General features: G+C 40.3%; 1 protein-coding gene across 3 annotated transcripts in view; it reads left to right on the forward strand.

Annotated features, from left to right (window-relative positions):
- FAR2 (fatty acyl-CoA reductase 2) overlaps positions 1-18,985 on the forward strand; it is a 140,901-nt gene that overhangs the window by 57,586 nt on the left and 64,330 nt on the right. Inside the window, exon 1 of one of the 3 annotated variants that reach the window (XM_059682468.1) lies at positions 6,327-6,567. The exons of the other annotated variants lie outside the window; for them this stretch is intronic. The gene's annotated coding sequence lies outside the window, so the exon portion shown is untranslated. Of the gene's footprint in view, positions 1-6,326; positions 6,568-18,985 lie in introns of those variants that run through there. 3 annotated transcript variants of the gene reach the window in all.

Here is an 18,985-nt window from a genome sequence, read left to right on the forward strand (position 1 = left end):
CCCACCGCGGCCACCTGCAGGTACAGGGGGACAGGCTCACCATCCGGTGCAAGAGGACCGACCACCGGACGGGTTCCCCAACGCGGCTCAGGGGAGAACGGGGGCGGGGGCAGGAGGACGGACAGCGGTATGACTGCCTGACCTACCGCCGCCTCTACCTCCCGCCTCGCCGCCCGGACGACCTCATCAGGCCAGGCCTCTTCCACCGCAAATACAACGCCTTCGGCCAGACGACCGTCCTGCTCAGCTTCCACGGGAAGCGCGCCAGGGTGACGAGGCTCATGGGGATCAGCACGAAGGCGCTGGAGATCCACCTCGGGCGCCGCATCCAGCTGCGAGCTGGCGAGATCTTCCGCAGCTTCCACGAGCTCTCCCGCGTGGTCCGGGAGATGGACGAGCAGGTGACCCGGGAGCAGCAGCAGCCGCAAGCAGACGGGACCGAGGACAGCCAGGGCCATGGCTGGCAGAGCGCTGCCCAGCCCAGCGCCGGGGAGTCCGGGGCCGCAGCTGCGGAGGAGCAGCCTGTCCCGTTTGTGCTGCCTGTGGGCGTGCGCTCCAGTGACCAGAACTACCCCCGCACCTGCAGGATGGGTTTCTACGGCGTGGACACTGATCCCTTCGCCCACCCCAGGCACTGCTGCCCCGGAGTCTTCATCCTGTTCGATGAGGACCACTTCGGGTTCATCTGGCTGGAGGAGAAACACTTCTTCTGGTACGGCAGAGTCCAGGACACCTTCCCGAATGTGGAGGCGCCATCCCCGCAGGCCTTCCTGGAGCTGCTCAAGGACATTCAGTCTAGTTTTATATTTTAATCTGAATAATGCTTTACTGGCAATTTTTTCAATAGTTTTTCTTCATTTATAAATCTTAAGTGGTTTCCCATTGCTTATAAAATTAAAACAAAATCTTTTCAAACAGCTGTATTGAAGTATAATTAACTTATTATATAAATAAACTACTGTTGATTAAAAAAAATAAAAAGAAACAGTAGAGATCACAATTTAATGAATAACAATAATTTTCCCTCTGATATCATTTTCGTCTTTAGAAATGCTTTTGACTTTACAAGTGTAGTCCTATAAAGTCTTCTCTCTATCTTTTTCTTTTTTCTTTTTCTTTTTTTGCACCAACAAATTGGAAAATATTTTTATTTTATTATAAAATCAGTGTTTATTAACATACAGTTCATTTTCAAAATTTAAAAGAAATTAATACTTTTTTTTCTTGTTTTTTTTTTTTTTTTTGCTTAAAGTATTACAAAGGGTATTACATATGTGTCCATTTTTTCCCCCCCATCCTAAACAATCCCCTAACCTCCCCTATCCCCCAGTGTCTTATGTCCATTGGTTATGCTTATATGCATGCATACAAGTCCTTTGGTGATCTCTTACCCCCCTACCTCCTGCCCCCCAACCCTCCCCGGCCTTCCCGCTACAGTTTGACAATCTGTTTGAGGCAGCTCTGCCTCTGTATCTATTATTGTTCAAAAGTTTATAATGGTTTCTATTATCCATGAATGAGTGAGATCATGTGGTATTTTTCCTTCATTGACTGGCTTATTTCACTTAGCATAATGTTCTCCAGTTCCATCCATGCCTGCAAATGGTAAGAGTTCCTTCCTTTTTACAGCAGCATAGTATTCCATCGTGTAGATGTACCACTGTTTTCTAATCCATTCATCTACTGATGGGCACTTAGGCTGTTTCCAGATCTTAGCTATGGTGAATTGTGCTGCTATGAACATAGGGGTGCATATATCCTTTCTGATTGGTGTTTCTGGTTTCTTGGGATATATTCCTAGAAGTGGGATCACAGGGTCAAATGGGAGTTCCATTTGTAGTTTTTTGAGGAAACTCCATACTGTCTTCCATAGTGGCTGCACCAGTCTGCATTCCCACCAGCAGTGCACAAGTGTTCCTTTTTCTCCACATCCTCTCCAGCACTTGTCGTTTGTTGATTTGTTGATGATAGCCAGTCTGACAGGTGTGAGATGGTACCTCATTGTTGTTTTGATTTGCATCTCTCGGATGATTAGTGACTTTGAGCATGTTTTCATATGTCTCTTGGCTTTCTGAATGTCCTCTTTTGAAAGGTGTCTACTTAGGTCCTTTGCCCATTTTTTGATTGGATTGTTTATCTTTCTTTTGTTAAGTTGTATGAGTTCCCTATAAATTTTGGAGATTAGGCCCTTATCAGATATGACATTGGCAAGTATGTTTTCCCACACAGTGGGTTTTCTCATTGTTTTGTTGATGGTTTCTTTTGCTGTGCAGAAGCTTTTTATTTTGATGTAGTCCCATTTGTTCATTTTCTCTTTAGTTTCAAGTGCCCTAGGAGCTGTATCAGTGAAGAAATTGCTTCGGCATATGTCTGAGATTTTGTTGTCTTTGGATTCTTCTAGAATTTTTATGGTTTCCTGTTGTACATTTAAGTCCTTTATCCATTTTGAGTTTATTTTTGTGTATGGTGTAAGTTGGTGGTCTAGTTTCATTTTCTTGCATATATCTGTCCAATTTTCCCAACACCATTTATTGAAGAGACTATCTTGGCTCCATTGTGTGTTCTTGCCTCCTTTGTCAAATATTAATTGAGCATATTGGTTCGGGCCGAATCTTTTTCTTTTTTCCAGTACATGAAGTGGGTTAGGTTGATCATCAATGTATTTATGTTGACATTAGGCCAGCGTGGGCTCCAGGTCAAGCTTATACAGTTCAGAAAGGGGTGCATTCCTTTGGGATCAATACCTTTTAATAGTTTACGAAGGCCTCATTGAATCCATAGTGGGAGCAGTGATTTTACTCCCTCTGACTCTGCTGCTGAGCTTCCAGGCCTCGCAGTAGAAAACTGGAAGTTAGTTTTGCTAGGCCGGCTGGGTAGAAATGAATTGTGTAGGCCTGCCTCTTTGCCACTGGTTTCTGTCCTCCCAAAATGTGTATGTTGAAATCCTAACATCCAATGGCCTAGAGTGTGACTATTTGGAAATAGGATCATTGGTCCAGATGAAGTCATATTGAAGTAAGTGAGCCCCTAATCCAAAATAACTGGTGTCCTTGTGAAAAAAGAAATTTGAACACAGAGACACACACACACAGGGAGAACATCATGTGAAGATGGGGACTCTGTTGTCACCAGACAGGGAATTACCAGAAGCCTGGACCAGGGGAGGCATGGCTTTGCCAGCACCTTCATTTGCACTTCTAGCCTCCAGCACTGAGATGCCCAGTTTCCATTGTTCTGAGTCTGGAGTACTGTGTTACAGCCCCCAGGAAACTGAAACGGTGAGTCCTAGAGCAATGAGGGCCACGAGATAATATAAACTGGATTATAACACAAAGTAAACGTAAGATCTTGACCTGAACATCCCTGTTGATCAAAGTCATTCAGAAAGTAAATCTTTTGATAGAATCAAACACTTTTGAAAAGATAAAGAAATTCAGTGTTGTCCTGTATCTCTCTAACTTGCGTCGTAGATGAATTGACTTTCATGTTCTGAAGGAATAAAAAGGTCATCTAGCTCAGCCATCCGTTGGATATTTGAGTATCTTCAGCAGTGTACCAGCAAAGTGGTTTTCCAGCCTCTGCTTGGATATACATCTGCTAACTCCTCAGGCAATACACTCTATCAGCTCTAATGATCAAAATATGATTTATTATATTAAACTGAACTATATCTATTTCTATCTTTCACCCATTTATTACAGTTCCGTTTCTTAAAGTTAGAAAGAACACACTTAATTCCCTTTTAACGTGTTAGTCCTTTCAGTGTTTGAGAGCTGTCATGACCTTCCTAAGTTATTTGTTCTCTAAACTAGCTCTTGAGTTCTTTCAACGATTACTCATATGACATAAGTTTTAGTTTTTTAACCTCCATGGCCAGCTCCATTATATGTGTTTTGGTGTATTGTATCTATTTTAGAGTGGAACATAGAAATCAGTTTATTATATCTACTTTAGAGTGGTTATGGTCACAATATTGCAGACTAGGATGGAATTAAATATACTATTATTCTAGATACTATCCTTCAATAAATGCATCCTAAGATTACATTAGCTTTGGGGGGACATTACGGTGATCCATAATATTGCACTGAAATGCCTTTGTTTTCCTATTAAATAAGTTGCATGGTAAGCTCTGGCTTGATCATCAAGTACCAGAAGTAGCTTGGCACATAATAGGAGCTGACAGGTCATGAATGAATGAATGAATATACGTACTAATAGTAAACCATGTATCCTCCCTGAATTTGCAGGGTGTTGGTTTTTTTTAATTCCAATGAGAGAACATTACTTATTTTTACTTCTTTTGTTAAACTCAGCCAGAGAATAGTGTTTATTCTTCTAGCCAGTTAACTATCCTACCACATATTTTTCCCAATGAATTATTCATTCTTCTAAAATAATTGAGTTGATCTCTTGCGCTAGATTTTCTGTATATCAAATGAAGAAAATGTTTCTCCTTGACTCACAGGGATATTAAAGGACTGATGGGATATATATATATATATATATATATATATATATATGCACTATGTGAATTAGAGGAAAACTCACTTTGACAGCGTCTTGATGGAAACATGAATACTCAGTATACCAAGAAAAATCAATGTTTCAGATTCTTTTGTAAATAAGTAGTTGTCACAAGAAATATTTTGAATAGCTTGGAATCTCTATTTGACATGCTTTGGGTCTCTTGGTTGACTTATTGTCAAATTATTTTAACTTGAGTCATTTTAATGAGGAAATGTTTTGTGTTAATTTTTCTCTTTTTAAACAAAACATGAATAAATATTCAGTTTTCCGTTTCAATGCCAATCAAAAATTCTAAAGCAAAATATAGAAACAGATGGTCCAGAAGTTTTGATTTAGTGGCATGTACGGAAACCACATTAATCAAGAGTACAGCTCATATAATGATAAGGAACACTGTTTCATGGATTTCCATTGTTTCTTTGTTAGAAGAGCTACGGAACTTTACTGGTGTAAGAAAGATGTCAGAATGACTTTTTTAATCTTCTAATGAAAAATCCAAACTTTGTGTTGAGATATGACATTCTCTGAAAATCACTCAAAGGACATATAATTGAAAAGTGACTCACATACAGCCGTAAGGTAGCCCATAACTACAGCACATGCTTACCTGGTTGTATTATTTTGGAAATAATAATAACTGTGGGACTCCTTGCCCCAAACTATTTAACATGGTGCTTAGGGCCATATGTTATTTTCAGGCAAATCCAATTTCAAATATTTTATTATTTCTGTAAGAATCTTCCTATTCTATGAACCAGAATATAGGTCAGACATACTTTTTCACTTAATATAGTGATACTTTTCCATATTATTAATTATGCCCAGCCATTTTTTAAAATAACCTCATTGTGTTTAACTCCATGACTAAACTAATTTCTTTATTCTCTTATTGTCAGATATTTGTTTTCAGGACCCCCCCCCCACACACACACACACTTGGTTATAAGAAATGCAGTAATGAACAATGATAAATTTTACTAGGGATAATAGAAAATTATAGAGAATAGGACCGGTCTTCATATGTCTTGAGAAATCAAGAAAAAATAAAAAGGCTGAATGATATTGGAGGAAGCCTTAGACGTATAACAATACTCAGGAAGGGAAGGTGCCTGTCGAAGACGTATGTGTCTGCAGTGCTTCCCAGAACCATCCTTCTGTTTGTTGGGAAGGTGCCCAACAGAAACCTGGAGGATCTGTATAGGACTTTATTTGATCTGAGTAGAAAATAGATTTTAACTACAATCTGTGGTTGACATATTCTCTGCTTCCATTAATGACATTTCAGTTAGTCACTTTTAAAAGTATAGTAATTAGAAATTCCCAAAGCATGTTTAGAAATCTTTTATTCTATTTATTGAGAATAAATACATGCTCATCAAGATACAACCAATAAACGTATATGAATCTGAACCTGAAATAATATAAGGCAAATTCTTAAAAATCTGGATTCCACTTCTGCCTCTGCTCTAAAAACAAAACAAATGTGTTCTCCTGAGAGAAAAAAAATTGCTAGGTCTAAAGCTCCATTTCCATTCTTTATTCTTGCTGACCTGCTTCATCCATTTCCCACTGGTCACTATATCCTTGGTAGTTCCATTTTGTGATTTGTGACCTCCACCTTTGGATTCTATTCTAGCTGCTCTTTCTCTGACCATTTTTCATTTTTTTTAAATATGTAAGGTTACTCAGGATGCTATATTTAACCCCCTGCTCTTAGGTCTTCTTCCACTATCATTTGGCAAAGTTATTCATTTATATTCTATTCCATATATAGATTTGTGTCCAGCCCTCACCTGTTTCCAGATCCCCAAGAAGGATGAGCACAAAGAATATAACACCTAGGAAATTGCTGTAAAATAAAGATAAGGAGAAAAATCTTAACAGCAACTGGAGCAGGGGAAAGATTACATTCAGGAATACCACAGTAAGAATGATGACTAACTTCTTCTCAGAAACAGTGAAAATCAGAAGATAATGGAATGATATCTTTAAAATGCTGACAATGAAAATCTGCTCAGTTAGAATTCTATATCCAAGGTAGGTACTACTATTATCTACCTCTTATGGCTCATATGAAGATTAAGTGGGTCATTATTATAAATCTGGTCCATAGAAGAGTAGTTGGCCCATAATTCTAAAGAACTGTTTGTTACACAAAATAAAATCCACATGGCAGTTGGGTTTATAAATTGCTACAATCTCTGTTAGAAAAAAAAAATGCCTAAAGCAAATGGTATGGGGAGAGGAACTTGGTTAATTAACAAGTTTTGTCACCATAACCTTTCTAAGTTGGAATTTTAGACCCAATTTAGAATGCTAGTGGTACTGTACTCATTGTTTTATAGCTCCAGACAATAAGCTCTGTCATAATGCTCATCCATGGATGAGTAATATCAACTGTCTTATCAGAACAAAACCCTTAGCAGAACTGCCCACACACTGACGTTTTGTTATAATGAAATCTAGAAAATCTGATCAACTTCAGAGGTGATGAAAATATGTATAATATAATGTGCTATTTGTCAGGTATTGTCCTAATTTCTGTAAATTCCTTCTTTTAATCCTCCCGATAATCTTGTGAGGGAAGTACTATTATTAACCTCATCCCAGGATGATAGACAGAGAGCATGAAGCACATAGCAGTTACAAACTTATTCAAAGTTACTTAATTAGACTATGTCAGGATTACAATTGTAGCCTAAACTACCTGATTTTTGAGATGGTGCTCTTAACCATTGTGCATTTCTGCATTTATAAAATCTTTTTTCTTCTCTTTCCCCAAGCGAACACATGGAACTGATTACTAGTAAGCTGAAGTGGAAAGATATCTTTGGAAGTACATATATTTTGGTGCTTTTTTTTCTTTTTACTTTCCAAGCTCTTTATCTTTACTACCTAGCACAGTGTTTAATACATAACAGGTCATGAATAATTTTTGTTCTTGTATAAATAAATGATTGAATGAATTACAAGGTGATATCAGTTCCTGATCACCAACAAGATAATCAAGTTATATTTTTCTTTTTTTTCTTATGTAGACAGACTTTTATTAAGTTATTTACAGTTAAGCAGTTTTGCAATGCTTTCAAGAATGTAAAAGGACTTTTTGTCACATCGCTTAAGAAAATGTAAGACAACCCCTTCCTGCCCACCCCTCCCTCAGCCCCTCTGGTGTGATTCAGTGGTAGAGCATAGGCCCGTGGACCAAAGGGTCACAGGTTCAACTCTTGCTCACGGGCACATATCTGGGTTACAGGTTCAAACCCTGGCCCTGGTCCGGACACATGTGGGAGGCAACCAATCAATGTGTCTTTCTCACATTGATGTTTCTCTCTCCCCCTCCCTCCTTTCCTCTCTCTTTCCTCCTTCCTCTCTTCTACTCTCTCTAAAAATCAGTGGAAAAAATATCCTCAGGTGAGGATTAACAAAAAACACACACAATTTTTAAATAAAACCAAAGAGATGGAAAGGAAAAAAATTAACTATTCTTAAGTCTATTCTAAAGAATAGCTAACTATTCTTGCCTGACTGGTGTGGCTCAGTGGTTGAGCATTGACCCATGAACCAGGAGATCAGGGTTTGATTCCTGGCCAGGACACACCACTGGTTATGGGCTCGATCCCCAGTGTAGGGTATGCAGGAGGCAGCCAATCAATGATTCTCTCATTGATGTTTCTATCTCTCCCTCTCCCTTCTTCTCTGAAATCAATAAAAATATATTTTAAAGGATAGTTAACTATTTTTAACTGCTACTCTAAACCCCCATTATTTCAGGTGAATAGCTTATAGGCTTTTAAAGAACATACCAAATCATATACAGTTCCTCATCCCCAACAATGATGTAAGAAGGCTCATTTCTCATGTTATCCCTTCTTTGACCTCTGGGGTCAGCATGCGACTGGCCTGTTGCAACAGGCCTCCTAATGAAGCTTCAATGAGAAGCAAGAAGTGAAGGTTTCCAAGGCAGAGTGGAATATGGATCAATGGAAAAGTGAGAACTAGGTCTATGAAAGGACAGTAGCCCAGGGTGAACAGAAAGAGCAGGAGTTGAGGGAGGTGAGGACAGCTCCCCAGACATGGGACCTGGACTCTTAGTCAGTTTAGGACATGCCAGGAAAGTGCCCAGGCAGGAAGACTCCGGGCACCTAGTCTGAATCTTGTCTTGCCCATGTGACTTTGGCTAAGACAGTGATCTCCTGCTTTGCTCGTTTAGAGAATGGTGCCACTGCTCCAAGAATAGACAAGGAGAGGACCTACCACCCACGATAGATAAATTGTACAATTAAATGCTAAGATTCAAGTTATATTTTCAAACTGTGTGTGCCAGGCACTGCAATGGCAACATTTTAGAACCCAGAAGGCATTGTCTGCATTTCACAATACATAGGTGATTGCAGTTGTCCTTGGGAACACAGCCTATAGAGTCTCCCAATGTCAGCTTGAGGTGAACTGGACCCCAGGCACAGAGATATAATAGTGTGATGAACCTTTCTTCCCTAGGCAAAGCTCCCCTAACGAAAGGCTGCTGGTTGTGGGATTCTGTGAGAACTCCTGCAGCTCTTTAGACTTGAGTTAGGTTCTTCTGCCACGTTTCCTGCTCAACCCTTCATATTCAAACCTTCTGGTCCTAGAGAAACCTGAAGCCAGAGAGAGAAGAAAATAAGGTAAAAGAAAAGCAAGCAAGCAATGAAGTCTCAGATGTTGCTAAAGCTATTGGTAGGAGTGACAAGCTGAATGAGTCTTGGGGTGAGAGACTTGACTTTCTTACTCATTTTCACTTTTCCTTGGTCTTCACCATAGCTCATCAGAACTCATTTATCCTAAGAAACCCATGACTAATTTCCTGTGAGGTAAAATCAATAAATCTGTAGTGGTTTACATTGCTTAAAAATAAGTGCTCAGTTCAACTTGTGCTGTGAAGCACAAGCCTGATAATTGTTGCAAGTGATTTAAATGTTTGAATGGAGAAAAATTGCTTTGCACTATGACTGCATTATATGAAATGCTGAACTTTTAGTGGTGGTGGGGTATTTGTGGGTGGGGGGGAGTGAAATAGTTGTTGCCAGTCTCTGAAATTCAGTTTTGCCTGGAGTATGTGCATTAGCAAGTGTCATTTGGGCACATCTGGAACAGATTTATAGTGCAAGGATTTTCCTATGGGAGTCAAACACAGATCATAATAGCAGGGAACTTGAGAGCTCCAGGGAAGAATATAATATTTCAATTGCGTTTGATCATTTTATTGAATTTGCCTGGAAAAATTGATTAAAAAAAGAATTTAATTTTCATACTCAAATCAGAGGTTATTTATTCCAGCTCATGTCTGACAATAGGTGTGTGTGTGTGTGTGTGTGTGTGTGTGTGTGTGTGTTCTTTAAATAATCAACTCTAAAGCGCTCAAAAGGCTGATGGTTCTATTCTGTTGGGTGGGGTGTAATTGGAATGGGCCTTCATTCCATAAATGTTTCACCTCTTTTTTCTTCAACTGGATTCTCCATGGGTCATGCTCAAACTCTATACATACCAAATTAGTGATTTATTAGACTTAAGCAATATCTTTAAAAGATACTTATAAGGTATTTAAATTGTGAATATATGAAAGTGCAATGATATGAAAGATGTGTGATTGTGTGGACTACCTGATGGGTCCCAAGTGAGCCCTTCATTGCCTCATGTCCTTTTCTGAAACTAAGGGATACAAAAAAAACATCAAATAACAAGTAATTAGTTAACTTTGTAAATGAGAAACTTTCGGGCCTCACAGCTGTGCTGTATCACAATTGAGCTGTTTTGTACTGAATAAACTTTCTTTACCACACCTGTTGGGCAAGTTGCTTACTCTCTTTAAGCCTCCCTTTTCCCATCTGACATAATCATGCCAGCTTCATAGGATTGCTATAAGGATTAAATGGGTTAACACATGTGAACCCTTAGGAGAAGGCCTGGGGCAAATAATCTAAGCTATTGTTATTGTTAATATTGTTGGTCCAAGTTTACAGTTACAGGGCAGCTATCCAATAAGACTATAGGACAAATGCAGATGTGGAAATTGTAAGATAAACAGAAATATTTAATGAAGACAATCATATTCTCCCTAGAGTGGAGTTGCCTAATAGTCGTACATTAGTGTATCTTCAGACACCCTAAAGCCTCACCTGGTTTCGGTTTTTAAAAGGATTGCAGCTCCCGTAAGTTATTTCCAAACGGAATTACAAGGTGAGGATATAAAGGGGCATGCTCTTTACCCTGGAGAATGCTCAGATCAAGGCATCTTATTAGTTTCCTATAGAAGAAAAGAGTCACCGGAGACAGAGTTTCTGGGTTCAAATCCCTGCTCTTCTATTATTAGACTTGCACAAGTTATTTAAACTCCCTGGGCTGAGAGTCCTCATTTGTTACCTCTTGAAATTATTGCAAGAATTATCTGAGAAAATAATTACATGGTACATGGAACATTTGTCTGTAACATAGGAAGTGCTCAATCGATGTTAGTAATCCTTTCCATTTCTTTCATTGGATGATATTTGCACTAAGAAGTGTTGAAAAAAAATGATGCATATTTAAAATTTTTAAGAGTTCATTTGAAAAAAAAAAAGCTCACGTATGCCATCAGAACAAGCCCTCACACCTGCCCTCTGAGGCCCAAGGAACAATAGGGGCCTCTGTTCTCTTTTGTTTTTCAAATAGTACGTGGACCTCTCTCATTGGTCAATTGCAAGTAAAACCCATCTAGCAAGAGAGTCAAGGAAGGGTGGCCTCCAACTTCCTACAATAGAGAGAGCTGAGAAGGCAGGTCTAGTCCGGAGCATCAGCAGGCAACACCCGCCTAGTCCACGACTTTTGGTACCGGGCACTCGCTCACACCCTTCCCGCTAGGTTTAAACTTCCAAACGACATCATGCTTTTACCTAATGTGATGCAACAACTATCCTTCATGCAATCAAGGCGCTTCACCTTCTTCCCAGAGTCCTGTCCATCACTATCCATTTCTCATGTCCACTCCTCTTCCAGTTCAATGCAACTTGCTTTTGCCATCCTGTAACTTGAAGACTAAATTAAAAGGTTATCCACCAACAACACACCCTGTAGAAAATAACCAAGGCCCAGCCAGCGTGGCTCAGTGGTTGAGCAATGACCTATGAACCAGGAGGTCACAGTTTGATTCCCGGTCAGAGCACAAGCCTGGTTTTTGGGTTTCATCCCCAGTATGAGGTGTGCAGGAGACAGCCAATCAATGATTCGCATCATTGATGCTTCTCAGTGTATATGGGTAATGTATAAAAGGTTAATCCACTATCCCTGACACCCTGGCTTCTTCTTATCTATTTAATTTCTGACCATTAACATGAATTCTCCCTTCCATCTTTCTTAGGGTCAATGCACACTCTATGGGTAATGTTAACTTACAGGTAAGAAGTAGGTCACTTTTCTTCTCTATTGAGTAGTTACTCTATGTATTTCTAATATTTGCCCCAAGACTTTCAACATGATTATGTCGTCATTTTGCCTTTACAAAAGGGTATTACAATGGATTGTTTCCAGGAAGTTTTATCCAGGCAGATTGCTTTATTAAACAATCGATTTTCTTCAAGAACACTATAAAATAAGAAATTTTAGTGTCAGCCAAGGAAACATCTGAAAAAGCAGCATTCTCTTGACTGTAGGAAAAAAAAATTTTTTTGAAGAATTTTTATGTCACATTTAATTTTCCAGGGCAATTAACCTCTGCCCCGTTCTAGATTTGACACTTGGACAGAATAGCCACAAATGATGTATATTTCATTGGTATACTTTGCTAAGGTCAATACAATTGGCTTTCATTTTGTTTTTAATAAAGAGTAGGTTTTTCAAACCTCATTACAGGTACTAACCTAATATACATTGCCCTCATTAAATATTTTAATAGTCCTGTATTTCAACCTTGCATATATGTTGTTTCCAAATGAAACAAAAATATAGTCAGGACTTCTCATTTTAAAAATACTGGGGTAAGGTCTCCGTGTTTCCTTCTGAAAAAAATGACACCCTCTTTCTTAAGATTACATTTACTTTAAAGATTTAAATTTTAAACAAGTTATTATTTATAATTATTGTACTATAAAAATTTCATTTGAGGAACTTGCTATAAAATTATTTTTGTGGTGATTTATTTCATTTCCCCCCATCATATTCTAGCAGAAAATCTTAAACTTCCTGAAGTGTAGACGCCCTGACTGACATCTACAGAGTCAGCGTGAAACTCGTAAAGACTGTCTTTGTCTGAGGCAGAAGAAAAACAGGGACTATTAAGGGTTTTGTTTTTCTTCATTTGCAGAAACTCAGCAAAGTTCTTTCTGTAGTTACTCAGTTGTGACATTCTTTGCAGCCAGGTCAACAAAGGTTGTTTTCAAAAGCAATTCCACCCATGATAGAGGATCTTCTAAAGCCCATATTCCCCACTGAGTACGACATGCTGAGCTTCCGCCTGCGGTTCACCTGTGCTATCAGGATTGATATATTTTGAAGTTGTCTGTTTTTAACTATTCTAATGATGAAGAAACAAAGTAAGATAAAGTGTGAGGATCCTGAAAAGCCTCTGATCTGTTTCAATAGATCCATATGAAAATCTTGGATGCCTGATTTTTAAACAAGCTCTACAGGTAGTCCCTATGGGCATCGCTGTTCTAGCAATCTCACTTTCAATTTACGATGTACCTGCTGACAGTTTCATCTCTCAATTTAAAGAAAATACAACAAAAAAACAAAGTAGTCCTGAACAACAAAGAGAATTGGTTGGCGAAGTAAAGAAGCCAGAAACCTTTTAAAAAGGTTATATTTATTTGTTCTCTGATTTATTCATCCATGTATTCAAAAAAATCATAATTGAGTGCCTATCAACTGCTGGGCTCTCCCCTAAGTCCCAAGGATAGTGATGAGCATAGGCAGATGTGTTCCTGCCCTCAGGGAGTTTAAAGTCTAGCTAGGGAGCGCTTTTAATCAGGACATCATACAGATAAATGTCAAATTAGAATGGTGGTAAGTGCTGACAGAGAAAGGTGTATGAAAGAGTTTAAATTACAGATTAGACTGAAAGATCAGGGACCGCTTCTCAGTGGAAGGGACAAACTGATATCTGAAGGCTGACTGGATGATGACAAGACAAATATGGACTTGAGAACATTCCGATAAAGGGAACATCATGTAGTCAATGTGTCCAGCTGGCGCTGAGCAGACAGTGGTGAACAAAACAAACTCCCTGCCCACCTGGGGTTTATATTTTAGTATTTTTTTTTATTAATTTCAGAGAGGAAAGGAGAGGGAGAGAGGGATAGAAACATCAATGATGAGAGGAAATCATTGATTGGCTGCCTTCTCCACACCCCCTACTGGGGATCGAGCCCACAACCCGGGCATGTGCCCTTGACTGTAATTGAACCCAGGACCCTTCGGTCCGCAGGCCAACACTCTATTCACTGAGTCAAACCGGCTAGAGCTGGGGCTTATGTTTTAGTTGGTGGAGGAAACAGACTATAAACAAATAACCCAATAAATATAAATGATGCCAGGTGGTTATAAATACTGTGAAGAAGAAATGATAAACTGAATAGGGAGTACAGGGTGTGGAGATGAGGTGGATGTGTTAGGGGGGACACCTGGGAGAAGGTCTCCCTAACAAGCGACCTTTGAACTGAGACCTGAAAGAGAAGAGCTGTGGGTGGGGATCCTCCCTGGGCAGGGAGAAGGATGGGAAATGAGGCCTGGAGTTGAGCTTCTCTTGAGCAGAAGGGACTGGGTCTGAGTCGGGGGTGGGGAGGTGGAGGAAGGAGGGAGGCAGTGGTAGTAGATGCCATCATCTACTAGAGGTAATGGGGCCAAGTCACTCAGCGCCTTTTATGTGAGTGAGAAAGGCCACTGTATTTGGAATTGGTGTTGACCTAGATGTTCTTGGAAACATTTTTAACAGCTATAGTCCCTTCTCAGTAAAGGCTTACAAGGAGAAAAAGATAAGGCCAATGAAGTGTAACATGATGACATTGCACATAGAGAAATGCAACTCAGAAATCCTCTTAGGGAGATCATTTCTCCTTTTGTTCAGGAAAGTAAATACGGGCACCTTTAGTCCTAAGAACCACTCCCTCTCACCCCCTCTAAGGCCGGGATTGAGATGGGAATTGGGGAAGAAGAAAGAGGGGAAGAGGAGGGGCAGGAGGGATTCCAGAGGACAGAGCAAACCTGAGGAAACTGGTGGGAAATCTCTGAGGAAGGAGGAATGCAAACAAAAGGCAACCATTGGAGAGTTTAAGCATAGGACTGGTAGACCTGACTTGCCTCTGGGAAGGATCACTTGAGCTGATATATAGAGAATGGCCTGTTGGTGGAGCAAGGGTAAGGGCAAAAGGAACCACTTAGAGCAGCGGTTCTCAACCTGTGGGTCGCGACCCCTTTGGCGGTCGAACGACCCTTTCACAGGTGTCGCCTAAGACCATCCTGCATAGCAGATATTTACATTACGATTCATAACAGTAGCAACGTTACAGATATGAAGTAGCAATGAAAATAATTTTATGGTTGGGTCACAAACGAGGAACTATATTTAAAGGGCCAGAAGGTTGAGAACCACTGACTTAGAGGCTTTTACGGTAATGGTTTGGACCAGTTTGTCATGAGCAAAGGTGATGAGAAGTGGTCAGATCCTGAATACACTTTGTAGTTAGGGCTGATGGGATTTGCTAAAGATTGGATAATGTGAGAAGAAGAGTCGAGGTGGCCTCATTGTCTTTGCACTGATCAACACAAGGAACAGAATTTTTCTTTACTGAGATGGGGAAGATTATAAGAGGAGTAGGTTGAGGAAAGGTGGTTCAGGAGCTTGTTTTTTTAATGCTAGGAATTATACTCTATATTTAAAGGCCAGTTTTGAAAATGCATTCTGAATTTGTACTAGAGAAAGAGTGAGCTATGCATATGCTACATAGATAAAGTGGGCATATAGGTGTGGATACGATATAATGTATGGATGTTTATGTATGGATGTAAACATGTGCTAAATGCACTTAACTGTCTTCCTCTAGTATTTCTGTGACTTTACATTTGAAAGAAATTTCAAAAAAAAACCTTCTCTAGAAAATGAAGGAGGATTTTCTGTAAAGTTTAGATTTATTTTGTCTAGATAGTCTCCAAATTGTGATTTCTGTTTTTGTGCATATACATGACTGTTTCCTTCCCTTCTCAGGAAAAAAAAATGTTGCTCCCTCCCTTCTCTGGTCTCTCTACCTCAACTTCTTTCTTTCTTCTCTCTCTCTCTCTCTCTCTCTCTCTCTCTCTCTCTCTCTCTCTCTCTCTCTCTTTTTTAATTTCACAGACTACAGTGTTTTGCAGACTTCATTGTGATGTGACAATGCTCCCAATATTTCCTTTGATGTTGTATTTTGTACTCCTTTCAAAAAATATGTATAAAATGTAAAATCCTTCCTTTCCGTGTTAATGTTTGAAATGAAGAGCAAAAAGTCTTGTTTTTCTTGTTGCATATTAAACAGCCAGACCTGTGTTGCTCCCTGTCTTGCCTGCCTTTCATTCCTGAGGAGGCACCTCCGCGGCCCCAGGGAGTGGTTGGTTCCTGGGACAGTTGGGAAAAGTGTGGCCCAGGACCCTACGCCGTGTGTCTGAGTGGTGAGGAGTGCCCCCGCCTCTCGAGGGTCTCTGTGGAGAAACCACTCGTCAGCACACCCAGTGACAGGGACAGAGTCACACGTGAGGGTTTTGGAGAACTGAGTCTGAACGCTGAGCATGGACCTGGCCTCGGGGTGTTTTGTAAGTCCATTTCAATACACAGCATTTCATGTTACAAACAAATGATCCACAAGGGTTTTGACACAGAACTGCAGGGTTTCTGTGTCCTGGATAGGAACATGGATGTGAGTTTGAGGTCTTTGTCTTGAAAGCTTGACTCCATTTAGAACTGGTAACCCAAAATGACAAAATATAGTAATAAGACAAAGAGCTTCCTTCCTTTAAATCAACTCCCCTTTGTGAACCCTGGAGACCGTTTCACTGGCGAGTTTGCCCCTTTTCTAAATTAGTGACTATCCACATGCGAAAAGTCTGCATCCTGACAGGCGCATGCTATTTTTAAATCCTTTAAATTACATTGAGGCTCACATTCAATGCCCACGTGCCCTGATTCAGTCATTGGGATACAGCCGAAGTGGGCAGCACTGTAGTCCCATTTCCCCACAAGCAACTCAGGACTTACCACCTACCGTGCTCTAGATCTGCTCATATATTCTATTCACAATAAAGAAATGTGGAATTAGAGCAGGGGTGGGCAAACATTTTGACTCGAGGGCCACAATGGGTTCTTAAACTGGACCGGAGGGCCGGAACAAAAGCATGGATGGAGTGTTTGTGTGAACTAATATAAATTCAAAGTAAACATCATTACTTAAAAGGGTACGGTCTTTTTTTTTGTTTTGTTTTATTCATTTCAAACGGGCGGATCCAGCCCCCTGGGCCATAGTTTGCGCATGGCTGAATTAGAGTTACTGCCATAACCCTGGAAATCCTCTTAAACTCTCAATAGTGCATCTGAATTGAATTTAACTGCTACACCAATAGGCATATGGATTAGTAGCATTATCCTTGGAGTCACTACCTTTTAAGGAAAGATAAAAGTACTCCAACAGTAAAAATTAGGGTTAGCAGAGGACAGTGGAGAAAAAGCCTCTTTTATTTTTCTGCACGTGGATAATGGTTCCTGGAATAACGTTGGAATTAGTGAGATCAAGTTGAAAGCCTTGCTCTGCCACTTGCGTGGCCCCATTCGCAAGTTAACCTCTACAATTCCCCTTAACTGTAAAATGAGCGTAAGAGTTGTGTGGAAATACAGGAAGACCAACCAAGTTGGGAACAAGTATGAGATTGTCACCCTCGCTTGTGTTTTGGCACAGAGGCCAAAGCAAAGGAGCTAGAAAGCTTCCTGGGGAAGAAAGGGGAGGCTTCAGGGCTGCCCTGTTGGAGATTATTGGCGTGGAGAAGCTACAAGTGGGCAGGTTCACTACCAGTGGGGCGCCCTGTGTGATAGTTAGTGGTGTATATGTGGCTCTCTCTGATTGGTGCTAAATTGAAAATAGGGACAAAAACTAGGGAAGCTGTCAATTGTTAATCAAGTCCTGGCTGCTTTGGGCTGACTGTTGCAGCAGCTATGGGTTGTTTGGATTGCCATTAGAAGTAGCAAGTTGACTTCCAGACAATCAGATTTACGGCTGGCTTCCTGGGTTGTGCATTGTAGAGAAGAGGTTGGGTTCCTGAGCAGATTGCTGCAGGTTGTAGGTCAAAGCTCTCCTTTTCTACAAGGTCTGGCCATTGTTCACGTGCAGTCTCTCAGGAGCGCCCATGGAAAGCATCCATCACAGCGCTGTCGTTTGGCGGGTGCTCAATAAATAAAGTACAGTCTCAGCAAGTGTTTGACACCACTGCTCTCTGGCACCTTTTTCTTGATGTCCGTGCTGGAGTTTGTTTCAGAACTGGGTAGACTCAGGAAAGCCAGATTATGTTGGTATAACTAGGTCCTTTTCTGTGGAATTATGTCAGAGTTGGAATGGTGCATCAGTTGTAAGAAAAACACCTGTGAATTCCTTGGGAGAGTCTGAAATTGCCCATCCCATTAAGGTCACTTTTAGGAACTGTCCAAGCTCAGAAGAAACTGCAGGGTCCTAACAGGTCTCTCAGTTCATCCTGAGTTTAGGATGTATTCTGGGGATACCAATGAGCTTAAAGCCACTTACAGTTGTTCAGAGTTCTGTAATAAGAACTCACATGATGAGAGACAAAGCACTTTATCCTGAACAGGTAAGTGTCTTGTTTATTGCTGTATTCCCAGCACCTAGCACAATGCCTGGAACATAGTATACATTTAATCAGCAGTTGATATCTTGGTCACTTCTTCCCCCACAAAATACTAAATTCTGGAAAGTATCAATGCACACACAAAATGGAATTTTAAAGCCCTGTTCAATGAACAGAAAGGAAAAATGACTTGAAGTAGCTTATCTTATTGGAGTCCATGGAAAGTGGTGCAGAATTTGAACTTTAAATGCTAAACTTAGTCAAATAGTTTCACAGGAACATTTCCCAAGCCAGTTGGCTCACGCAGCCTGTCGGAGACTGCACATTTCCATGTGACAAGCAGAACCTTTTGCAGGAGACCAGGATTTCAAAGACAAGAGACCTGGCTTAGCATCCAGCCAGAACTAGGATGCACATTATCCCACACACATCCATTTATCCATTGTCTGTTCAACCATTCATTTCACTTACATAACACTGATCAAGCCCCTCGAGTTTACCAAACATTAGGTATTAAACATGAACCTACGGCCCCTGCCCTGTAAGAGCTCAAGGGTCTGATATAAAATCAATGTTGAACAGGATAGGACAGAATTTATTCATTCACTTATAATGTCTGGAGCACGTGACG

This window comes from Myotis daubentonii, chromosome 2 (genome assembly GCF_963259705.1).
Source record: "Myotis daubentonii chromosome 2, mMyoDau2.1, whole genome shotgun sequence".
In the NCBI taxonomy this organism is placed as follows: Eukaryota; Metazoa; Chordata; class Mammalia; order Chiroptera; family Vespertilionidae; genus Myotis; species Myotis daubentonii.